The sequence below is a fragment of the Phascolarctos cinereus genome, unplaced genomic scaffold, assembly GCF_003287225.1.
Source record: "Phascolarctos cinereus isolate Bilbo 61053 unplaced genomic scaffold, phaCin_HiC Scaffold_726;HRSCAF=1367, whole genome shotgun sequence".
In the NCBI taxonomy this organism is placed as follows: domain Eukaryota; kingdom Metazoa; phylum Chordata; class Mammalia; order Diprotodontia; family Phascolarctidae; genus Phascolarctos; species Phascolarctos cinereus.
Genome location: NW_027556098.1, coordinates 42,648,580 through 42,665,290, shown reverse-complemented (window position 1 = coordinate 42,665,290; position 16,711 = coordinate 42,648,580). Strand labels below are relative to the sequence as shown.

The 16,711-nt window shown below is 39.3% G+C and overlaps 1 protein-coding gene and 1 pseudogene across 3 annotated transcripts in view; both read left to right on the top strand.

Annotated features, from left to right (window-relative positions):
- The window catches only part of AGPAT3 (1-acylglycerol-3-phosphate O-acyltransferase 3), a 165,719-nt gene that overhangs the window by 70,678 nt on the left and 78,330 nt on the right, over positions 1-16,711 (top strand). The gene's annotated exons all lie outside the window — the stretch shown is intronic.
- The window catches only part of LOC110199173 (pyruvate dehydrogenase E1 component subunit alpha, mitochondrial pseudogene), a 47,654-nt pseudogene continuing 34,947 nt past the window's right edge, over positions 4,005-16,711 (top strand).

Genomic DNA, 16,711 nt, shown 5'->3' with positions numbered 1-16,711 from the left:
CCACATGTAGATTTATTTTTCTTGACTATGCTTATTTTAAAGGCTTTTTTTTTCTTTCTCATGATTCATTTAGAATGGATGGGACATGGGAGAAAGAGAATTAGTAATAATTATGAACTCACCTCCCCCAAAATAGGAGAGTCATTGAAATATTTTTAAAATGCATAGAAAAGAATAGAAGAGGGAAATGGAACTGAGATGGTAGAGTGTTAGAAAGCAGTACAGCTGAGTTTACGCACACACAAGCACACACACAGTTCTTCCAGACAAATCCAGAAAATGCACTAAACTGAATCCTGATGGAGAAATCTAGAAAAAGTCACAGTGAATCATTTGTCCAACCCACTTCAACACAGTGCAACAGACGGGGAGGTCTGAAGGTACTAGGGACAGGGTTAGGCCAGGAGCATACCTGTGAGCCCTCCTGCCCCCAGGGAGGACTGTGCACCAGGGCAAGATGGGGTCCCAGACCCATAATGGGGCACTGCAATGGAGACAGTTGTGAACTTCTGGCTTTGTCACCCAGTTCTGGGTTATAGATTCAGAATGAACTGAGAAAGGGGACCTTTGGTGGCTCTCCAAGGTCCTGGGCAGTGTACTGAGAAAGGAAGAATTTCAGAGCCGGCAGTAGCAGCCATGTGTTGCAGACCTCAGGTGCAGAGTAGGGTCTTAGTTCCAGTATCTGGCCTAGCCTGCAGAGGAATAATGAGGGAGGAAATCCCAGACCAAAGAGAAGCCTACAAAACTGACACAAACTACAAAAGCAGCAGAACTTTCTGGTGTCTGATAGGGGCTGAGTACAGCAGCATTATTCTCTTGATCGGAACCCAACTCAGGTCAGGAACTTACAGAGCTCAGACTAAGAGGGAAGCAGTTCTGCTTTGCCCTGGATTAGACTCTTTTGGGAACACTGAAAGTGTGCAGGCCCCTAACCTGTCCTTGAGATCCTGGAATAACACAGTACTCAATACCTCAAGAAAGCATGAACAGGACTAGACAACATCTTCCCTCCAGAAATGCAGCAGAGCCAGCCGTAACTTGAAGTCCAAAATTAAGAAATAGGCTGGAAGAATGAGCAAACATGCAAACAGAATCCTACCATAAAGGGCTTTTATAGTAGCAAGGAAGCTCGAGACACAAACCCCGAAGAGGAGACTCCAAAACATCTGCAAGTTAAACCTCAGAGAAAATCAGTGCTTGGGCAAAAATTCAACTTTAATTCCTGGCAAAGATGGAACAAGAATTTTGAAAACAGTTCTCAGTGGTAGATGATAGCATTTTTTTTGCGCTTCTAAGTGGATCTCCTATGCAAGGTGGTAAAAAAAGGAACTGGAGCAGTACCAGAAACACCATAGCCATAGCATAAATATACTCTTGTAGTACATTAAAAGATTGTTCTCCTGATGTAAGGCAGCGATAATGAGTAGGATCAGCACCAGGAACATCAGGGACACACTTCCAATACAGCCACATTTTTTCATCACACATCAGGGTCAACTGTAGTAAAGTGGCTAAGAGGTCACAAGCCCCTTGCATATCACCTGCACGGAATCTGAGTTGAGCTGAGGCTCTCCCAATAACACTGCCCACTCACTCACAACTCCCTGATTTACCCACCAAAATCTCCCCCTCCCTAAGGTATGTAAGGGGAATGATATTAAATCTTTGCTACCCCCTTATTTCACAGGGCTAAATTAGGACTCTCCCTCACCTCTATCCGGTGACTCAGAATTACTACCAAGTCAGTGAGGGATCCTTTGTCTTCTTAGTAATATATTAATCACCCCCCCCCATTCTATTAGAAAGTAAGGTACCTTCCAAGAGTACCACCCCTTGGTCTCCCAAATCCCTTCTGGGAAGGAGATGTCCAAATGATTGCAGAAAAAAGGAAGCTTGCCATTTGAGGAGGACCTGAGTTATTTCTCCAAGGTGTATAGGGCACTCTGATGGAGCAAGGACCTTGAGGCCAAAGTTACTCTGTTCTGAGGAAGGAATAAGGAAAGATGAAATGGAATCAACTGGAATTATGTCCAAAAACAATTCATTATTATCAATTAAATCTGACAGGAGATTGGGTCCCTGAAATTCAATTGGAACACCCTTCCCCAGGTAGTATTGATTTGTCTGTCACAGGCGTGGCTTCTAGAAGGGTAGACACTTGCCAACTTGGGCAGTAAGGTACATGATGATGTAACTTTTGATTAGCAAAGTCAGGGTGGAGAGCCACTTGGGTTAGGTGAGTGATCCAATAGGTACGAGGAAGCCAGTAGGGCAGGAATAGCTGCCTTGTCTGTAGGGGTATTATGTGGTCCTGTGCCCTGAACAACTTAGCATCACTACCTCAGTGTCCACATTGGCGATGGATCCATTCCATTCTCCAACTTCTGCCATTTTTGTAGTGGCTCCAGCCTGGTTATTTAGTAAATGATGTTTCTGATGGGTCCTGGTATGCCTCACAAACAGCTATGCATTGGGAGGCATCGGTGTAATTCCTCCACTGGTTCTCACTCTGAAGGTGACAGCCTTTGATTGTCTAATCCTGTTCTCAAACCACTTGGGCAAACCCATGGCTACTGCCTAGGAATCAATGTAAATGAAACTTGTCTGCCTCATTCCTCAAGGCTCTCTCACATGCCAGCCCTCTAGCCGGGAGCTCAGCCCTCTGAGAGGACTTGCCTCATTCCCTAGGATATTTTCTGGTACTGGATTAGTGGCTGCTGAAGTCTAGTTGCATATGCCCTTCTCATAGCAGATGGAGTTATTGGCAAAGGGGGAAAAATGGTACCAGCCTCAGTCTCTGTCATAGTCACATGTTTGGAAAAGGCACTAACACTAGAGAACGCAGGCAAGTGAGATTTTTAGTAGTACTATTTCCATTTAGCAATAGAAGCTTCCTGTGTCCTATCTATCTTGTTAGAGGGAACATCTTGTATCAACCAATCCATAATGAGCAACTCTAGACAACGGGTGATTGTAGGACCCCATGCCATCTATTCAGTAGTAACTAGAGCTCAGTAAAAGGCAAATAACTGCTTTTCAAAATTGGTATAGTGAGTGGCTGTTCTGGGGAACTTGGAGCTTTAGAAGTTCACTAGTTGCTCACGCTGGCCACTTTTTGAGTCCTGCTAAAAACTTCACTTATCCTGTTCTTTATGGATGGAGGCCTCTGAAACATGAATCTTGTTAGAATCATAAGGGCCCAGGAGGAGAGACTTGTGGGACAATCTGCTTTACATTTGCCAATATTCTAGCTTGTTCTGTGGGTGACTTGGTAAATGTGGGACATTAAGTGAAGAATGTAGGTTCTCTAAAATTGAAATAGTGTCCAGGTCTAAGAATTTCTTTCTTAGATGTAAGAAAGCAGATGTTAGCAGCTTATTCCTAACTGTGTCTGGAATCCTCTGGGTTTTCTCAAAACTTGTTTGAGAAACTGTACTCAGGATTTTATTAGGGTTGATTTCCTACCCAAATATCCCTGGTATAACCACCATCTGTTTTAGTCTAATCAGTCATCTAATCTAATCAATATTCTGTCATTAATGCAGTAGTATACATCAGTATCCTGAGGAAGGGAGCCTCTTTCTCTTTCAGGTGCTTGTTCACCATATTGTGATGGTATAGAGAGTTCAGGTAGCTTTTAGGAAGGACAGTGAAGATATATTGGACTCCTTCCCAGATGAAAGCAAATTGTTCCTGACTAGTCTTATTCTCACAGCAGCTAGGTAGTACAGTGGATAGAGTGTTGGACCTGGAGTCAGGAAGATCTGAACTCAAATCCTACCTGAAATACTTACTAACTGTGTGACCCTGGGAAGTCACTTAACCCTGTTTGCCTCAGTTTCCTCATCTCTAAAATGAGTTAGAGAAAGAAATGGCAAACCACCCCAGTATCTTTGTCAAGAAAACCCCAAATGAGGTCACTAAGAGTTGGACACGATTAAACAACAGCAGCAAGTATTATTCTCAGAAATAGAGAGAAAAGCATTGGTAAGGTTGATAGCCCCATGCCAGTCACCCTGAACCTGGGCTACCTGGTCTGCCTCATTGATGAAATCAAGCATAGCTCTAGAGATGGGCATGATAACATTGGTCAGTCCCCTGTGAGTTGTCAGGTGCCATCTGCCTTCTTGACAGGTAGCTCAGGGTTATTGTAAGGGGATCTTGTATAACGAGGGGCTCCAGCATCATTCATCTCCATCATTAGAGAAGATATATCTTCCACCCATCCTGGGCACTGCTCTTTCTTTGTTTTTTAATGGTCTTTTACAAAAATTATTTAGTGTTTTATTTTTCTTCAATTATATGTAAAAGCAGTTTTTAACAATTATTTTTAAAACTTTGAGTTCCAAATTCTCTCCCTTCCTTCCCACCCTCCTCATTGGTGAGTAATTAGATGTAGGTTATACATGTGTAGTCATGCAAAGCATATTTCCATATTAGTTGTGTTGTGAAAGAAAACATAGACCAAAAAAACCCTCAAGAAAAATAAAGTGAAAAAGTATGCTTAAATCTGTATTCAGACACCATCAGTTCTTTGTCTGGGGATGGATAGCATTTTTCATCATAAGTTCCTCAGAGTTTTCTTGATCATTGTATTATTGAGAATAACTAAGTCGTTTATAGCTGATCAACTTACAATATTGCTGTTACTTTGTGAGTCTTTCCAGGTTTTTTTGAGAGCATCTTGTTCATCATTTCTTATAGCACAATAATATTTCATAATAATCATGTAGCACAGTTTTGTTCAGGCATCCTCCCAGTTTCCAACTTCCTGCCACCAGAAAAGAGCTGCTGTAAATATTTCCATACTTACAGGTGCTTTTCCCTTTTTTTTTTTTAATCTTTCTTTGGATACAGACCTAGTAGTGGCACTGCTAGATCAAAGGATATGCACAGTTTTATAGCCCTTTGGGCATAGTTCTAAATTGCCCTAAAGAATGGTTGAATCAGTTCACAACTCCACCAACAGTGCATTAATGTCTCACTTCTCCCACATCCCCTCCAGCATTTATCATTTTCCTTTTCAGTCCTATTAGCCAATCAAATAGGTATGAGGTAGTACCTCAGAATTGTTTCAATTTGCATTCTTCCAATCAATAGCAATTTAGAGCACCTTCTCATATGGCTGTAGATAGCTTTGATTATTTCATCTGAAAACTGTTCATATTTCTTGATCACTTGTCAATTGGAGAATGGCTTCTAAGCTAACCCAGCTCCTCTCATTGCTGGAAGGGATTGCTCACATAACCTCTCATCAAGAGCCTTTAGGCTTTGGACCTGTTTTCCTGAGCTCAACTGGCTTACCTGATGTGGCTCTTCCCCTAGTCTCTGCTGGGATTTTTTTGTCTTTCTTTTTTTTAATATAGTTCTAGACCGGACGAGGTAGGTTACTTCTCTTTCTCTTAGGTTTTCTTTATTATTGCTCTATCGTACAGGAGAGCTGGGTACCTCTATAGCCTTTTACTTTGCCATCTTAACCAGAAGTTCCATCGGTATTTTGATGACGTGAAGAAAATGATAATTGAAGATTGACTCTATTAGTTTATAGAAATCTTCTAAGGATGGTGATGGTGGGTGTCCTGGTTCTATGAATAAAGTAAAGAAAACGTGTATGTACTTACTGTTTGTATAATTTTGTGGGCATGTATCATACCAAGGAATGTCAATGTGAATATACTATTACTTTAACCGTGAAATTTATGATTATGTATCTAGCAATAAACAGTCAGGAAAATTCCAAAGGAAATCAGAGAGCATGATATTAATTTGTAAGCTCAGTTCCAATTTTTTGTTTGCTTTTGATAAATGTTAATTGATATTTGTGTTTATGTATTGTGATTTGTATATAGAAGACACTTTTCAAAAGTGTATATTTAACTGAGTTGCATGGATAAAGCCTCAGTGTGGACATTTGTGTTTCTACTGATGAGCATTAAGAGGTGAACTAATAAATGGGCCTCACTGGGAGTGAATGGATTTAATAGTAGGTTGGACTTTTGAAAACCCTGTAGGGAAATGAAAATCCGCTTGGGTTTAAATATTTTCTAAAAGAATGCTACCATTCTGCAAAGCAACATTATGTGCTAAGAGGTAGAAAAGATCTCTTTGGCTTAGTTTAAAACAACAATTAATGGCTTTTTATATCTGCCTAAATCTTTCCTTTCTTGGAGGGTGATCTTTAAAATGGATTTGCCCAAAGAACAATGTGGTATTCTTAATGAATATTAAGACACCATAATCAGTGAGTCCTTCACATATGCGTTCTGTACGTAGCAGAACAAAGGTCCAAAACTTTGACCTCATGGGCAATAGTGTATCTAGTACAGCCATGGGTTAAGATATAATTTTCTTTTATATATAATATTTATCAGTAACATGTTACATATAACATTTGTATCATAAAATCATACTAACATAAAAGATTGCTGTAATATTGCTAGATTATATAATTATACTACTAATAGAAATATGTTTATAATATATAATTTCTTTCTTAAAATAATTCTCATTGGCTGGGTCTGGTAGCATGTACCTATAATACCTGCTCAAAGAGGCTGAAGCTTGTAGATCACTTGAATTTGAGAGTTCTAAGCTAATCTGATATCTGTACTGAGTGGCAACAGTGTTGTAAATCCCTAGGAGTAAAGGTGCTACCAGGCTGCCTAAAGAGGGGCAAAATGGAATAGGTCAGATCTTCTGTACCTGTCAGCATTGCCTACTGAACTGCTAGCCTGGGTGAGATAGAGAATCCCAGTCACAAAAAAATAGTAAATAGTAATGATAATAATAAGTTATCAGTATATGTGGTAATTGGCTTATCTGTCCATTGTTGATAAAAAAGTTTGGAGTTTAATAAGTAAGTCAATGAATTCTTTTCTTATTGATAGTCTGCATAGGAAAAATTGCCAGGAAATCAGAAGTCCACATTCCCAATGATTAATCTATGTCAGACTGTACTTTGTAAGGAGCTTTGTAGATGTATTATGAGGAGGTATTAGAGAAGGGTTTTGTGTATGCCTTTCCCTGTTATTTATTTATTGGTGGGGAAAGGGAAGAAAAAGAAAACCATTTACAGTCAAAGTAAATGAAGTTAGACATGTCTCTCTAAGCTAATCAAAGGTACTTGTATTTGTGTGAGCACGTCAGGAGCATTGAACTCAAAACTATGGAAAATGAGTTTCTCCAAATTTGTTGTTAGTCTCCTGCCTTTGGTAGAACTGGGTATGTAACAATTGTCACATGTCTGTTTTTCAAGGTGAGTGCGTTAATAAGTTAGAGTAAGTTATAAAGAGGCTTTAAAATTAGCTAATATTATCAGAGTCACAGATTCCTTTTTCAGATATTGGCTGACCTTTAGAAGTTACTGTAATTTGAAAGCTTTTGTGTTCTGATATGCTTATCCCTTAGAATGCCTTTTAATTGGTTTGTATATGCATGTACTTGTTTATGGCACATTTAATTGTTAGATAACTAGTTATTGTTACAAAACCAAATGCTGAACTAAGTGCTGCTTTCTTTTAAGCCAGTGAAATAGCAGTCTCCCAGAAAAAGGACTGCATTATGGATGGGGTCCATGAAACCTTCCTTACTGAGGTAGGTTTGCTATTGAAATTTAATTTTGAGGAGAAAGAAAGTTGGTAATTTTAGGACCTTTGAGAAAAACTTGGTTCTATCCCCTGACAGAAAATTTCTCTTTTAGTAATAATCCATTTTAATGTATTAATATAATTTTATTTGCTAATAATAATAGTTTTTAATAGTTTTTGGAGCATTTGGCATCCTTTTTTATTTAAAAAAATTTCATATGATTTCCAAATAAAAAAATGTCCGCAGTATAATTGGCTCATAGAATATAAGGCCTGGAAAGGACATTAGATATCTTCTGTACCAGCCCTTTCTTTTTTTAGTTAGGGAAACTGATGCCCAGTTAAAGTGAATTGTCCAAAGTCACACATCTAGTTATAGATAGCTAGGTGGTTCAGTGGACAGAGTGCTGGACTTGGAATCAGGAAGACCTGAGTTCAAATTCTGTCTCAGACACTTACTAGCTATGTAACATTGGCCAAGCCCCAGTTTTCTCATTTGTAAAATAGGAATAATAATAATACCTTCCTACCTCACAGGGTTGTTGTGAAGATAAGTTGAGACAATATATTTAAAGCACTTTGCAAACTTCAAAGCACTATATAAATGCTACTATTATTGTTATTTTTTAGCTGGGCTATTATGCTATTCACATAAAATTTCTCTGCCTCCCTCCTTGTGTCTCTCTCCTCATCTGTGATTTCATTCAGAATAGGTGGGGACTCACCCTACTGCTATCTATTGATGATTTGTCTGTAATTTATGCTGTTGGAGAGCTGCCTGGAGCATTAAGATGTTAAATGGCTTGCCCCGTGGCTGCCATTAGTATGTATCAGTCAGAACTTGAAGTCAGGTCTTCCAAATTCTGAAGTTGACCCTTCTATTCGTGCTATTCCTATTGCCTCTCAACATACATATGCCAACCTTCCCAACCAAAAGTAAATTTTTATTTAAGGAAGCATGCCTATTAAATTAATCTGGGAGTAAAGTTACCATTTTTCTTCCTCCTGTTCTAAGAATGAGTATGATGAAGGACAGAGCTTGGGTTTTATTAGTCTACTTTTTTGCTGCTGGCACTGATTATAATAGTGTATACATTATAAATAGCTAGTTATTGATAACTAACACAAACCAGTAGTCATCACAGAATCCTTATTGTTATCAACTCAGGTTACTTATTGAAAATTAATTTAATGGGGGAGGGAGAGAAAATAAATGCTTATCAGTTGAAAAAAGAAAAAAAATCATTGTAAAAAGAAAATAGGTTGTAGGGATCAAATGAGAGAAATTTATTGTTATTATTCCATAGTCCAGCCACTTCTAAAAGATTAAGGTAGTCTTCTGTAGGCATGAGTTAGAGACTTAGTTCAGTTCTTCCACTAAGTCTTTTAAATATGGGAACCTTTGTAATGGAAGATTCAACCTTCATACCAAAATGGAAAAATTCTAGTTTGTGAATCAACCAGAAAGTTTTTCTTAATATAACTGAACTTGTTCATAGTAAGTTTTAATAGTCTTTTGTACTAGGCATTATTCTAGGTGCTGGCAATGCAGAAACAAAAATTAAACAGTCCTTTCCCCTAAGGAGGCCCATGATCCCATTCCCTCTTCACATGTCTAGGAAACTGCAAACTGTCTTCCCCACTTTCACTAATCTTCAGTCTTTCACTGTGTATTGGCACCTTTATTTCTTCCCTTAAAACATCCTCATTTCTATCCTATCCTTAGTATATTGTCTTTATCTGGCTATCCATGCTATTTTTTATCCTTTTTTATATTTTTATTCTTTTTTATGTCCTCCTTCCCCTTTGTGGCTAAACTTGAATCTGCAATCATTACCTCTGTATGCTCTCCTCTCACTCTCTTCTAAGCCCTCTGTAGTCTAGCTTCCCATTTAATTATTGAATTGAAGCTGCTTTTTCCAAGTTGCTAATTATCTTTTAATTGCCAAATCTATTTGCTTTTGCGTGATCTGTCAGCAAACTTTGACCCTGCTGATCACTGTCTTCTCCTGGATGGTCTTTCCTGTCTAGGTTTATATTTTCATGACCTTGCTCTCTTCTGGTTCTCCTCCTACCTATCCAATTGCTCCTTCTCAGTCTCCTTTGATGGTTGTTCAGCCAGGTCATGATTACTAATTGTGGATACTCTCCAGGGCTCTATCCTGGGCTCCCTTCTCAAATTGGATGTCCCACAGGCATCCAAAACAGAACTCATTATCTTATGATTGTTGAGGCCACCACCATCCTCCCAGTCACCTACCTTGGCTTACAGCCTCCATACTAAGCTTGACTCTTTACTTATCACTTCACATTTCCAATCTGTTTTGTCATTTTTACCTTCACAATATCTGTTGTATATGTCCCCTTCTTTCTGCTAAGACAGCTGCCACCCTGGTGCAGGGCAGTTTCTCATTACTTTTCTCCTAGGCTATTGTAATAGCTTTCTGTTTGTTCTCAAGCTTCAAATTTCTTATTTTCAATCTATTCTCCGTTCAGCTGCCAAAGTGATTTTCTTAAAGCTCTCTGAGCATGTCAGTCCACTATTTGGTAAACTTCAGTGTTTCCTTAAGAACCTCCAGGATCAAATATAAAATACTCTGTTTAGCTTTTAAAGTCCTTCACAAACTTGCCCTTTCCTACCTTTACAGTCTTCCTACACATAGTTCATTGCTTTCCATATTCTCTGCTCTCCAGCAACACTGGTCTTCTTTCTATTCTTCCCATGTAACACTTCATCTCTTGACTCTTTCCCTTTTCACTGATTGTTCCAACATCACTGGAATGCATTTCTTCTTCACCTTTGCCTCCTAACTTCCCTGGATTCCTTCAAGACCCAGCTCAAATCCCATATTCTGCAAGAGACCTTTCATGGTGCCACTCACTGCTAGTGCCTTGTCTTTGGATTTATCTCTCGTTTACACCATAAATGTCTCTTTTTGCACATCATTGTTTTTGTTTGTTTGCACATTGTTGTTGCATATTGTCTTTTCCTCTAGAATGTGAGCTCTTTGGGGGCAGGAACTGTGTTTTTGCCTTTCTTTTTATCTCCAGCACTTAGCATGCTACCTGTCATGTAGTAAAGGCTTAAAATGCTTGTTAATTGATTGAATTGGTGATGTGATGCTGAAGCTCTGGAGAGATTAGGGATGGATATATAAATCTGTGATTCATCTGCATAGTGATGATAATCAAACCCATCAAAGCTCAACAGATCATGAAATGAAAATATGTAGAGAAAGTAGAGTAGAGGGCACAGAGCAGAGCCTTAGAGAACACCTACAGTTAGAGGTCATGAGATAGATGAAAAGAAAAAATAGCTAGCATTCATAGTCCTTTAAGGTTTGCAAAATACTTTACAGATGTTACCTCATGTGATTATTGTTATTATTTTTTTGGTGAGGCAGTTGAGGTTAAGTGACTTGCTCAAGGTCACATAGCTAGTAAGAATCAAGTGTCTGAAGCCGAATTTGAACTCAGGTCCTCTTGACTCCAGGGCCGGTGCTCTATCCACTGCGCCACCTAGCACTCCACCTCATTTGATTCTTACAACAGCCCTGGGACGTAGGTGCAATCATTATCCCATTTTACAGATGAGGAAACTGAGATAGATTGAGATAAACTGAAGTTAACCGCTAGTAAATATCTGAAGCTGAATTTCAACTCAGCTCTTCCTGATTCTAGTTCTGGAATTGTATCCGCTGGAGAAACCTCAGAAAGACCAGGTCAAACCAGGTCTGATCAGGTCAGAGAAGCACCTACAGATAGCAATGCTATGAAAACTCAAAGAAGATAGACTATAGAGAATAGAGTGATGGTGGGCAATAGTGTTAAATGCAGAAAAGTCAAGAAAGGTGAGGATTTTTTTTTCAAAAAGGCCATCAGATGGCAAATTAAGAAATTACTGGCAACTTTGGAGAGAGCAGTTTCAGTCAGATGGTGAGGCCAGAAGTCATAGAGTTTAGAAATGATCATTAATGATTTTGAAGAGAGCAGTTTCAGTTGAGTAATAAAGTTGGAAGCCAAGGATTTAAAAGGAATATCTGTACTCGTTATGTCTATTTATTGGTCTGAGTATATGTATATTATGAATGGAGACTAATGTATTGAGGGCTTGAGGGTGTATTTTATTAACAAGGTGCAATAAGGAACTTTAAAAATCTGTTCTATTGATTGAACATTCCATAATGAAAAATCTTAGAGGGGATTTCAGTTGGCAACAAAATTATTCCCAGTTGTTGTACTTCTTTTAAAATTCTTTTTTTCTTTCTTTCTTTTTTTTTTTTGGTGAGGCAGTTGGGGTTAAGTGACTTGCCCAGAGTCACATAGCTAGTAAGTGTTGTGTCTGAGGCCAGATTTGAGCTCAGGTCCTCCTGACTCCCAGGTTGGTGCCCTGTCTACTGTGTAACCTAGCTGTGCCTTTTAAAATTATTTTTAAGAAATAATTGAACATTAGTTTTATAAATTGATTTTTGTAAGCTAGTTTTCCTGTGATTATGTAGTAATAATTTTCTTAATAATAACTTACTGATAATCATTTTATATAATTTCTTTAGCCTCCAAAATACCTCTTCCTGTTAGAAGCTGTTTTTAATCTTTCTTGTTGTGTTCAGTTCCTTCCTGAATTATCTTTTTTTTTTTTTGTTCACCTGGTAGAATGTAAACTTCTTATGACTCTTTTTTTTTCTTTGTCTAAGTAACTGCCTTGGAAGTAGTATTGCTTGTTGGTGTATTGCTTCATATACTTTAGTTATTTTGCCTGTCCAGTGGGATGATCGTATCCTTTTTGGTCTACTCTGGTTTTAAAGAAGTCTGTTTCTTGGGAATGGCTTACCGCTTTCTCTTCTAGGCCATTTATTTTCCTTCCAGTTCTTACTAACAGAGTTTTGAATTTCATTTTTGTCTAATGTTTCATTTCCTGTAGGTATTCTTGTAATCCTTGTGGAAAATACTTTTTTTCCTTTGAGTCTCTGCTTACAGTTGTTGCTGAGTTACTCTCTTTTTTGAGGGGATTATATTTGAAACAATTATTTATATTTTAATTTTTAATAAAATAATTATTTATATTTTATAAAAATGTTTTTATATTTTAATTATTTATATTGTGTTTTCTTTGATCTACTCACCTCTCCAACTGTAGTTCCTGAATAGGGACTTTGTTTTAGGGCCAGATACTGCTCCTTGCTGAGTTTTTGGGTTAGATGGTTGGTACTGCTTGGTCTTATCATGAGTCGCCTGGGATCCTGTGCTGACTTCCTCTCCCAAGGCTAGGTCACCCTTCATCTTTGAAGTTCAGGGTCTTCAGGGCATTTTCTGCCATCTCAGAATAGAGTGTTAGGTACTTTATAGCTTCTGGGCCTGGGCTTTCCCAATTTGCCCTTTGGAACTGGGCTGGTCCCAGACTCCCAGTTATCCCAGGGCGACCATCCCCATTACTTTCTGATCACCCTGGGGCTTTCTTTGTAAGGGAAAGGGGAGAAGGATTCTTCTATTATTGCTGTATTTGGACATAGAACATTGGGCTGGCTTTGCTAGTGATCTCCTTTCCTATTGCCCTGAAGTTTCTGGCTGACTCTCTTACAGTTCTGGGGTACAAGTCATGAACTATTGTTATTGAATTTCTCAATCATAATTTAGTCTGGTGCAAACTTCAGGGTTTTGCTGGAGTAAGTATGTGGGAATGGGGCTGGTTCAGGCAGGCATCTTGGTTTGGAAGTATGAACATGTCCTTTTAGGCTTAGGTAATCTACTTTCTGACCATGAGGGGAAATATTCTCACCTCTGTCTTTGGTAAAAATGAATTCTTCTGACCTTCCTGTCTAAGATTTAGAACTTTGAACCATACTGAATTTCATTTATTTAACTTGTTTCTGTACCCTGACATGATCTTTTTAGGAAACTTTGCACATTGTAATATCAGTTCTGCTTTTCAGTCTTTGGGAATTTTAAGTTTTTGAAAACAGATAATTAAATTATTTTTTATTTCAGGGAGTTCAAGCCTGAGTACAATGATTTAGGTAAGCATCAAGGAGTCTCCCACGTACAGAACAGTTTTCTAACAGGGAGGCTCTGAAATTGGTGGTAAAATGTGTAGTGAAGACAAGGTGTTCATCTTAAGAATCAAGTGCTCATTCTTTTGTTGTAAGTGTTCTAAAATGGGCAAATTGAAAGGAAAAATCCCATGCCAGTATTAGTAATTTAGAAAGCTGTGTTTATTTGTATTAAACATATATTTATGTTAACCATAGCTTTCTGAATTATTATATCATTTAACCTTTTCAAAATAAAAGCCCATGTCAAATAAGGACAGACTTGTTAGTAGCCAGTTTATAATTTCTGTCTTTGTTGATGAAGTTCAACTGGATACTTGGTTTGGAGGCCATAGTGTTAATTGTTCAGCTATTCATTTGAGTTTCCTTGGCTATCCCTGGAGGGCAGAAACTGTTCTGTTTTTGTCTTTGTGTCCCTATTACCTAGCACAGTTCCTGTACATAGTTCTGTAACCTTCCATTTTTAATGCCTTGGGCCCTCCTCTCTCCCTCCCTCCATCTTGTTTATCAGTTTTGTATAAACACACATGCATATCTCTTGGCTTGATTGTAAGCTTCTCAAGGGTAGTGACTTTCACTTTTGTTGTTGTATTCCCAGGTCCTAGAATAATGCCTGATAATAAACACTTAATAAATACTCATTGATTGATTGATTCAGAATTTATGTATTGTAGTTAGATACAATGCTTATTATCTTTTTTGGGGGGGACCAGGAGGCAGAGGTGATGAGGGAGAATATTCCAGGCATAGGGAGTCTGGAGATGAAATGTCTTGTGAGAGGAGCAGCAAGGAGGCCAGTGTCACTAGATCCCAGAGGACTCAGACTGGGTATTGGGTTGGTGTTGGTGAGAGAAAGTGAGGGATCTAAGGTGATACCTAGCTTACCAGATTGGGTGACTGGGAGAATGGTGGTACCCTTAATAGCAGTAAGGAAGTTCAAAACAGGTGACGGCTTGAGGGGATAGACAGGGAGATCAACTTTGGACATGTTGAGTTTAAGATGTTTACCAGGCATCCAGTTTGAAATATCTAATAGTCAGAGGGAGAGAGGTTTGGACTGCTTAAGTATTTCTGAGAATCTCAGTACACAGATGTTAATTGAAGCCATGGGAGCTATGAGATTACCAAGTGAAACGATATGAAGGAAGAAGAGAAGAGGGCCCAGGACAGAGCTATTGGGCACCTTCATTTAGTGAGAGCAAGGCCTGGATGAAAAACTAGCAAAAGAGATGGAGGAGAGATCAGAGAGGTAGGAGGAGAACTGGGAGAAATCAATGTCATGAACACCTACAGAGAAAAAGGTATGAAGGAGAAGAGAGTGAATCACAGTGACAGAAGGCTGCAAAGAGGTCAAGAAGGATGAAAATTGAAAAAAGGCCATTTGATTTGTCAATTAAGAGATGATTGGAAATTTTGCTGAAAGTAGTTTCAGTTGAATGATGAGGTTGGATTATAGAAGAGTCAAAAAGAAAGAGGAAGCACTGATTATAGTCAGCTTTCTCAAGGAGTTTAGCCACAAAAAGGAGAAGAGGAGATGGAATGAAAGCAAGCAGGTGTGGACAGTTCGAGGGAGCATTTTGTTGGTAGTCAGTAAGGAAGCAGCCAGTAGCAGCAGCAGCAGCAACATTACTCTTACTGAGCCCAAGGGGGCAGGGTCAGGGAAGGCCTGCCTTAGCAGCCGCAGTGCAGTAGCATGGTGCAGGCCTCCTGCATCACTGTTCCAGTCCAGGGCAGGATCTCAGGCCTGAAGAGTACACAGCAGGCAGATATGGGTCAGACAGCATAGACAGATGGCCCAGATGTACGCCCCAGTGGTATCAGAGAGCAGCAGATCATCTTCCACCAATCGTTGCATCCCAGTGACAAAAGAATAGGTATTGGAATATACATGGCAAAAGGCCAGGCCTGCTGTAGCCCATTGCTTACTGCAATGTAAAATTAACTGGCTCCTTTACACTGCTGCCAGTATATTACCAATTGGTCGTTGTACAACTCCTCTCCAGGGATGGCTTAGAGGAACATGGGTAGAATTATTGGGAGGGTGCTTGCTTTTTGGCAATAAAAGAGATGTGAAAGTGCCTAGCCAGCTCCCACAGAAAGGTCACAGTCCCCCAGAAACCTCTAATGGGGTGAAGATTTTGTATTCTCTTTCCCCACCCACTCATTCCCATGGGGCACCCAGGAAGATCTTGGCTGGTAAACCAAGAAACACTAGGTAGTGGTGTGAGGCAGTTCTCCCTAACCTCTGATGATCAGTGAGTATGCAGGAAGTGTCATCCTTTTTTGTTATAACTGTGGTATTTCTGGTGCTGTTCCTGCTAATGGTCACTTTTTTACATGGAGAAAACCATCAGCAATTCCAAAGTGGTATCACTCACCACATAGACCTGATTGTTTAGAACTAGGACTCAGTGTTTCCTGGTACTCTCCCCTATTCAGTCAGGCCTTCAGGAAATTGCTATGTTTTGTTTTTGCTGTGTTTATGTTTTCATTTTTTTACTTCCCCTTTTTTTGTTGTTCAGTCGTTTCAGTTGTGTCCAACTCTTTGTGACCTCATTTGGAGTTTTTTTTGGCAAAGATACTGGATTGATTTGCCATTTCCTTCTCCAGCTAATTTTACAGATGACAAAACTGAGGCAAACAGGGTAAAGTGATTTGTCCAGGGTCACACACCTAGCAGGTGTCTGTGTCTGGATTTGATCTCAGGTCTTCCTGGCTCCAGACCTGGCACTCTATCTACCACATCACTTAGCTGCCCCATTTCTTCCTCTAGGGCTGCCCGTATCATTGTTGTTGTTTGTCCTTCATTCTCAAAGAAGACCATGACATCAGGAAGGCGATGCCATGACTTGCAAGTGAATTGGATTTAAGTGAGAAAGGGCTGTCAAGGTCATCACCCTCAGTTTCTCCCTCAGAGCCATCTGGGTCCAGTGGCAAGATATAGATCAGGATGACTAGGGATGGCCTCTGGTGCTGCCTGTATCAAGCTTTCTTGAATACCAGAGGTATTCTGAGGTTGACTAGTAATGGGCTTGAACACATTTAAGTAGTAGGGCTTCTAGAACAGAGGTGTTGAAC